This window comes from Terrapene carolina, unplaced genomic scaffold (assembly GCF_002925995.2).
Source record: "Terrapene carolina triunguis isolate 2854851 unplaced genomic scaffold, T_m_triunguis-2.0 Scaffold23, whole genome shotgun sequence".
In the NCBI taxonomy this organism is placed as follows: domain Eukaryota; kingdom Metazoa; phylum Chordata; order Testudines; family Emydidae; genus Terrapene; species Terrapene triunguis.
Genome location: NW_020664374.1, coordinates 26,306,096 through 26,313,888, shown reverse-complemented (window position 1 = coordinate 26,313,888; position 7,793 = coordinate 26,306,096).

Here is a 7,793-nt window from a genome sequence, read left to right as displayed (position 1 = left end):
TCTGTCCACAAACTGAAAAGTCACTGGTTGCCCTGCTCACTCAGGAACCTAGCTTTCAAAGCCTCCCGGATGCACAGGGCGTCCCGCTGGGATCTTCTAATGGCCCGGCTGTCTGGCTGGACGTAATCAGCAGCCAGGCTATTTGCCTCTAGCTCCCACCCCGCCATAAAGGTCTCCCCCTTGCTCTCACATAGATTGTGGAGCACACAGCAAGCTGCAATAACGATGGGGATATTGGTTTCACTGAGATCACAGCGAGTGAGTAAGCTTCTCCATCTCCCTTTGAGACGGCCAAAAGCACACTCCACCACCATTCTGCACTTGCTCAGACGGTAGTTGAACAGTTCTTTTTCTGTGTCCAGGGCGCCAGTATAGGGCTTCATGAGCCAGGGCATTAGCGGGTAGGCTGGGTCCCCGAGGATCACTGTAGGCATCTCCACATCCCCAACAGTTATCTTGTGGTCCGGGAAGTAAATACCTTCCTGCAGCCGTCTAAACAGACCAGAGTTCCTGAACACGCGAGCGTCATGAACCTTGCCCGGCCATCCGACGTAGATGTTTGTAAACCGTCCCCGATGGTCCACCAGTGCTTGCAGCACCATTGAAAAGTAGCCCTTTCTATTGATGTACTGGCTGGCCTGGTGGTCCGGTCCCAGGATAGGGATGTGAGTCCCATCGATAGCCCCACCGCAGTTTGGGAATCCCATCGCGGCAAAGCCATCTATGATGACCTGCGCGTTTCCCAGGGTCACTACCTTTGGGAGCAGTACCTTCACGATTGCCTTGGCTACTTGCATGACAACAACCCCCACGGTAGATTTGCCCACACCAAAGTGGTTCGCGACTGACCGGTAGCTGTCCGGCGTTGCAAGCTTCCAGAGGGCTATGGCCACTCGCTTCTGGACAGTGAGGGCTGCTCGCATGCGGGTGTCCTTGCGCTTCAGGGCAGGGGACAGCAACTCACAAAGTTCGAGGAAAGTCCCCTTCCGCATGCGAAAGTTTCGCAGCCACTGGGATTCATCCCAGACCTGAAGCACTATACGGTCCCACCAGTCCGTGCTTGTTTCCCGGGCCCAGAATCGCCGTTCAACAAAATCCACATGCCCCATTGCCACCGTGATGTCCTGGGCGCTGGGGCTCGTGGTTTCTGACAGCTCTGTGCCACTCTCCGACTTCAGGCTCTCACGGCGGTGCCGTAGCCTCCTCGCCCGATTTCTCTGCATCTGCCTCAGGGAAAGGTGTATGATAAGCTGCGAGGTGTTGAGAACGGCCACAAGTGCAGCGATGGTCGCAGCGTGATCCATGATCGCAGTGCTGTGGCGTCCGCGCTGTCACTGACCAGAAAAGTGCGCGAACTGATTTCCCGCCGGCGCTTTCATGGAGGGAGGGAGGGCGTTAGTGACGAACGGATGACGACAAATTTTTTTTACCCAGAAGGCATTGGCGGCTCGACCCAGAATTCCGATGGGCAGCGGGGACTGCGGGAACTGTGGGATAGCTGCCCACAGTGCACCGCTTCCAATATCGACGCTCGCCCCGTTAGTGTGGACTCACAAAGTCGAATTACTGTCCTTAGTGTGTCCTTAGTGTGGACACACACGTTCGACTTTGCAATATCGATTCCACATATTCGATTTAAGTAAAATCGAATTACCCTCGTAGTGTAGACATACCCTGAGATTCATTGCTGTGGGTTCTTTTTTTGTTGGGGGTTTTTTTTTTTGCACTGTGTAAACATACTCTTAGGGCTCTCTTGACCACCTTCTAGGAGCTTTGTGCAGGGCATCTAATCAGAAAGGTATTGCAGTGGGAAGGGAAAAGAACACTTTCTTCCACTGGGCAGCTCAGATGCATGGATGGTTTAATCCTGTGGATCTGCTTGTAATGAATTTACTGGCCATCCCCCAATCCCTCCTCTATATTGTTGTAGAGAGAAGCAGCACAGAGGAGCACAGTGTAGGATTTAAATACTGCCAATCCCAAATATCCAAACATCTTAAAGGTAGACTTAAAAATCATGAGAGTTTAAGAAGAGGAGTTGCATTGTATTTTGTTTGGTTTTTGATTTTTTCACCTACCTCCAACTTGTGTGTGATTATCTCAAGATCAAAATTCAGTCTTAAATATGCATGAATAAATGCAGACCTCTCTGCTTACTGCTCCTTACCTCCACTCATCCCTCAAGCTGGGGAACTATCATTCTATCTCTCTCTATCTTCCTCCCTACCTAGACAAGATAGAGTGACAGATGCTCCACTGACGTTCTCCTTGCCTGCTCCCCCAGAGACCTCAGTCTCCCACCTGCCCCACTTCCACATTCAGTCACCTCCCACATTTCCCTCCCTTTCCCTTCACAGCCTTTTATCCACCCCATTCTCTTATTCATCTACACTACCTTCCACTGTTCTGATTAATTTGCCTCCAGCTCCCACACACTCCTGTGTCCCTACAGTCTGCCTCCGGCTCCTAGCCTTCCCCTGCACTCCCCATTCTAATACATTCTTCCGCTCTGCTGCCCACACAGTTCCACTGCTGACATTTTCAGATATTCCCCTGTTCCTTGCTTGGCCCTCCCATGGTGATCATTTGGCCAGCATCTTTTCTGAGTGCAGGTTGGCTTCAGTCCCCTTGGAAACAATGGGGTCGTACCTGCATCTTCACTGAAGGCAACCTCTCTAATCTAGAAAGATTAAAGAATATGGTGGCTATCTTGAGGGCAGCCTTTGGCTTCAGCCCCATTGACTGTACATAATGGGAGATAGCATCAGCCATTTTGGATAACGACAAAATTTGAGAAACTGAAGCCAGAAATTAACAAGAATCCTTTAAAAAGTGTGAAATATTGTAACAGTTGGCAACATTGGGATTTTCAAGAGCCCTCAGCATTGACAGAAGTCTGCTCACATTGAAGTTTATGGCAAAACTCCCACTGACTTCATAATGACAGACCAGCACTCAGTGCTGTTGAAAATCCCACCCATAGAATCTTGTTTCTGAGATATCAAGCACATTTTGAGAGAACTGAAAATAATTAATTTGATTTAGTACTATGTTTATTACAAACTCCCCAGATTAAAATGGAGGACATGACTCTCTAGATTAGATACAGTTAGTTTTGGGGCAGAAAAATAATAAAGTATTAGACTGTTGTAACTGGACACCAAAAAATAGAGCCTCAAGTTAAACACCTAAATCCATTTTCAGGAACCCAACAGGAGCTTCTTAGTGCTTAGGACTTTTGAAAATGTAGGGTACCTTTTTAGGTGCCTAAAAGTGTATGTAGAAGCACAAATGTAGGCACCCATTTTTAATATATGCGTACAAATATCTAGAGTTCATGACAGACACTTTAAAAATAACTATATGAGCATTTTACAAGTTATTGCCATACTAGTGCCAAAAACTGCAACACTAACCATTACAAAAATGATCTTATGACAGAGACACTATGCAATGAGATATTGAAGTCTATGGGTACGTCTATACTTACCCGCTGGTTCGGCGGCAAGCAATCGATCTTCTGGGATCGATTTATCGCGTCTTGTCTAGACACGATAAATCGATCCCGGAAGTGCTCGCCGTCGACGCCGGTAATCCTGCTCCGCGAGAGGAGTAGGCGGAGTTGACGGGGGAGCCTGCCTGCCGTGTGTGGACCCGCGGTAAGTACCTTTACGTTCGAACTAAGATACTTCGACTTCAGCTACGTTATTCACGTAGCTGAAGTTGCATATCTTAGTTCGAACTGGGGGCTTAGTGTGGACCAGCCCTACCTGTTTGACAATAAATACCAAACAGCACATAACACAAATAATAGACAATAATAAACGTCCTCATTCTTTACTCAGACACATTCCTTTTTAATATTTAAATAAGATTCTTCCCACTTCTAGTGAACAGGCTTTATACCCATCATTCATTAAATGTATGGAGAATGATCTAAAAATCTTAATCATCCTTCACCACTATCTTCTCTTTCTTTTACACAGGGAAACTATGTATGATATCCAAACAGTAACAGATGGTATTAACTTTGGCCAAAGGCATGTCTAACCCAATTTCATCAGATTATTAAAAAGGGGGGCACAGTGTTTTATGAGCAAATTAATAATCATACGTGCCCTGCCACTTTACCAATATTTTAATCTTAGACATTTCATTGCTGAGAATAAAAAAAAATCATTAGTCTGGTGTGTCAGATTACGCTGGAAGGGCTCTACCGAGATTGGTAACATTGATCATAAGAAGCGGAAATGTTTTGAGGCAGGCACAATTCTTGATGCTTTGGGGGATGGCAAGCCAGGGCAGTCCCGGCTGAACCCTTTTTCAGGATGCAGAAGCGTATTCCCCCACACCAAGTGGGGCCAACTCTGCTGTTGGTCCTCCTTTGTCCTGCCAAATGTACTTTGGGGAGCTAACACTTCTGTCAATGCTAGTTTTAAGATGTAATTGCATTCCTGACTTTGGACCATGAAGAGGGGAAAAAGGGGTGAGGGAAGCCTCCTTTTCCTCCCCTGTGGATTCATACAAAACCAAACACAATCTGGCTCATACTCTTTAGTATGTATATTGTAGAACCCTGCTGAGAAATCTTCATCTGGATTCTTCAGAATGTATACTAGAAAGCACAGGTGTGTCTATCTGCAACAGTAGTTTGTAAACTTTTGATCTTTAAATTCTCTCTGCCATTTGTTACATACCAGTATGTAACTTTTATGTTGGTCTTAGATCTTCTTGTCTCACACAAAATCCATTCTAGCCCATGAGGTTATGGGAAGATTTGCAAATATCCCAGTAGCTATTAACCTGTTTGCATCATTAGCAACATCAAGTGATATGATGGAGAATCACTCTAACAGAACAATAATGTAAGAATATCTATAATAAATACTTTAAAAGATATCTGACTGTAGGACAGTCATCACTAAAGTAATCTACACAGATAATGTATCCTACCTTAAAGTTGTTATCTTCTGGTGGTGAATGTTTGATACATACTAAATAAGGTTCATATTAACGTGGAATCTCTTGCTGTCAGAAGAGATTGAAAGTTCTCTTTCATCCCTGCATATGAATTAATCAATTCAGATAATGAACCTTATTGTAATTTACATTAACGCTTCAAAGTAGATTACATTTACACTCACTTTAGGCTCCTTTATGCACATGTAGATTACATTTGCACTCACTTCAGGCCTTAATGTAATTAATTATCAGGCCTGAGCTTTAGAGTAGACTTTAGAGTAGAAAATTTATTTCACCTCCTCAAACCTCCCTCTTGAAAGCAGTCTGTATATATCCCCTGTTATTTAAACATAAAATGTAGTGCCCATTTTCTTCACAGTGCAGCAGGTTATCATATCACAGTCTGACAGACAGCCTGCCTTTCCCTCTCCTACACGGTCTCTCTGATCCTTGCAACGTGCAGCTATCTTTTCTCCAACAGCTGATGACATGAGGAAATCAGTTGAGCTTATCATTTGCATTATTATTTTGCAGGGAGTTTGAGCCAGTCACGAGGCTCATCAGCAACATATTCCTTTCATGTACAGCAAGGGCAAGAGCTATTCAACTGATTTTCCCCAGTGGAGTTATATGCTAGTTATATTAGGCTTTATCTACAATAGCACTTTTGTTGGTCACCGTCAGGGGTGTGAAAAAAACACGCCCCCTGATTGACATAAGTTTCACCAACAAAGGGCCAGTGTGGACAGTACTATGTTGGTGGGAGATGCTCTCCCACCGACATAGCTACCGCCGCTTGCTGGCGGTGGTTTAATTATGCCAGCGGGAGAGCTTTCTCCCACTGGCATAGAGCGGCAACACAGGAGACCTTACAGTGGCACAGCTGCAGTGGTACAGCGGTGCTATTGAAAGGTCCGTAGTGTAAACATAGCTTTAGTGTAAGCAAGCTCAGAATGTGGTCCTAAATGGCATAGCATGGTTGACTGGCTGTTGTGAGGGGGGAAAGGGAATCTCTGCTACTCTACCCATCCCCCAGTGTTTTCTAGGAAAATGACATTTTTTATTTGAGTGATGTAGAAATATGAAATGACTAAAAATTAATTAGGAGAGAAAATGAAAGATAAGAGTCTGACTCTTTCTACAGTACAAAAGAATAGCTATTTTAAAAAATGGTTTCCTAGTACAGTCGTATCTCTAGTGCCGAAGGAAGTTATGTCCCATATACTCAGGTAGCACGAATGTTCTTGCTGAGCCCACTTTTTAAAAAGTGGCTGCTTCTGTAGCATAGTTGGAGCTACTGATATCACTGCTAATAGAAAATTCAATCACATTGAAATGGAAGCCTCCATTCCTATATATTTAGTGAACATTTCATCTGTTCGGCAATATTAGGGTGATATGATGTCAAATCAGCTATGGAAGACTGTACAACATAGCAAGACTAGCACATGCACAGTGGAGAGGCTTTAGAAAGTTACTGTGTAGAGGTCCAATACTGCAAATCGATAAAGGTGCCTGGGAGGTGCTCAGAGCCCTCAGCTCCTATTGACTTCTATGGTATAGGAGGCTGTGCAGCATACTCCAGGAGTGCTCAACCCCTCACAGAATTAGCCCCTCCTCCCCCCAAAAAGATACAGGTATTTTGGTGATTAAGTACAAATATGTAAAGCAATTCTAAAATGCTCTCCCAGTCCGTTGTTACCAATTAACACCTCTATTCAAGGCTAAAAATAAATTTGTGTTGTTTCATCTGAAATTCATTAGGATGTTAATTAACTAATCAAATGTAACCTATTAAACAAGGACACAAATTCATTCAAAGGTTCACCTTGAGCAAATAGCAGTCTCCTCATATCACAAAGGACTTGCAAGTACAGGAGAAAACAATATGAGAGAACTAGTGTCAGGTATGAAGTATCAGAGGGGTAGCCGTGTTAGCCTGAATCTGTAAAAAGCAACAGAGGGTCTTGTGGCACCTTTAAGACTAACAGAAGTATTGGGAGCATAAGCTTTCGTGGGTAAGAACCTCACTTCTTCAGATGCAAGTAATGGAAATTTCCAGAGGCAGGTATAAATCAGTATGGAGATAACGAGGTTAGTTCAATTAGGGAGGGTGAGGTGCTCTGCTAGCAGTTGAGGTGTGAACACCAAGGGAGAGTGTCAGGTAGGTCGTCATCGCCATGCAGTCATCACCTTTAGCTGAAAAAAGGGAGAAAAGCTGGAAAAGGTGGGTGGGAGGAAAGAGTCCTGAGACAGTATTAAATAAAGATGATGCCAAAATGTTTTATAGAAATTACTCTCAAAAGCTATAGAATTGTTATGAGTGGGGTGAAACCTTGTTATAGGTTGAGTTAAATCCTCATTGAGATAAAGAGTGTGTTTGCACCAATCAATGTAACTGTAAGGATAACCCCCTACCTATGACAAAAGGAATGAGTGAACCCACCCAGGAGTTTTGGACTGGGTGGGCAGAGGTGATTTTGCTGGGTATTTTTTTTTTTTTGGTGGGGGGGGGAGGAGGGAGAGAGGAGGAGGGAGGATAAATTAGGGAAGACAGAAGACCCGAAAGCCACACAGACAGCCTGAAGGAGCACTGGAAAGTATAGGGTATGACACTGGAAGAAGTTTGGGGAAACATTTTTGGATTGAGGGTACAGGCTGAAAAGAGTGTTTTTGATGTTGTGAGCCAAAGCTGTTTCTTGCTATTTGATTCTTTCTGTGTTCAGAGGCACAGGACTTCATATGTTCTCTGTAAATAAACAAAACTGCATAAAAGAAATACCTGACTACCACCATTTTCTTCTCCTAACTGTAACAACCCACTAGACCTC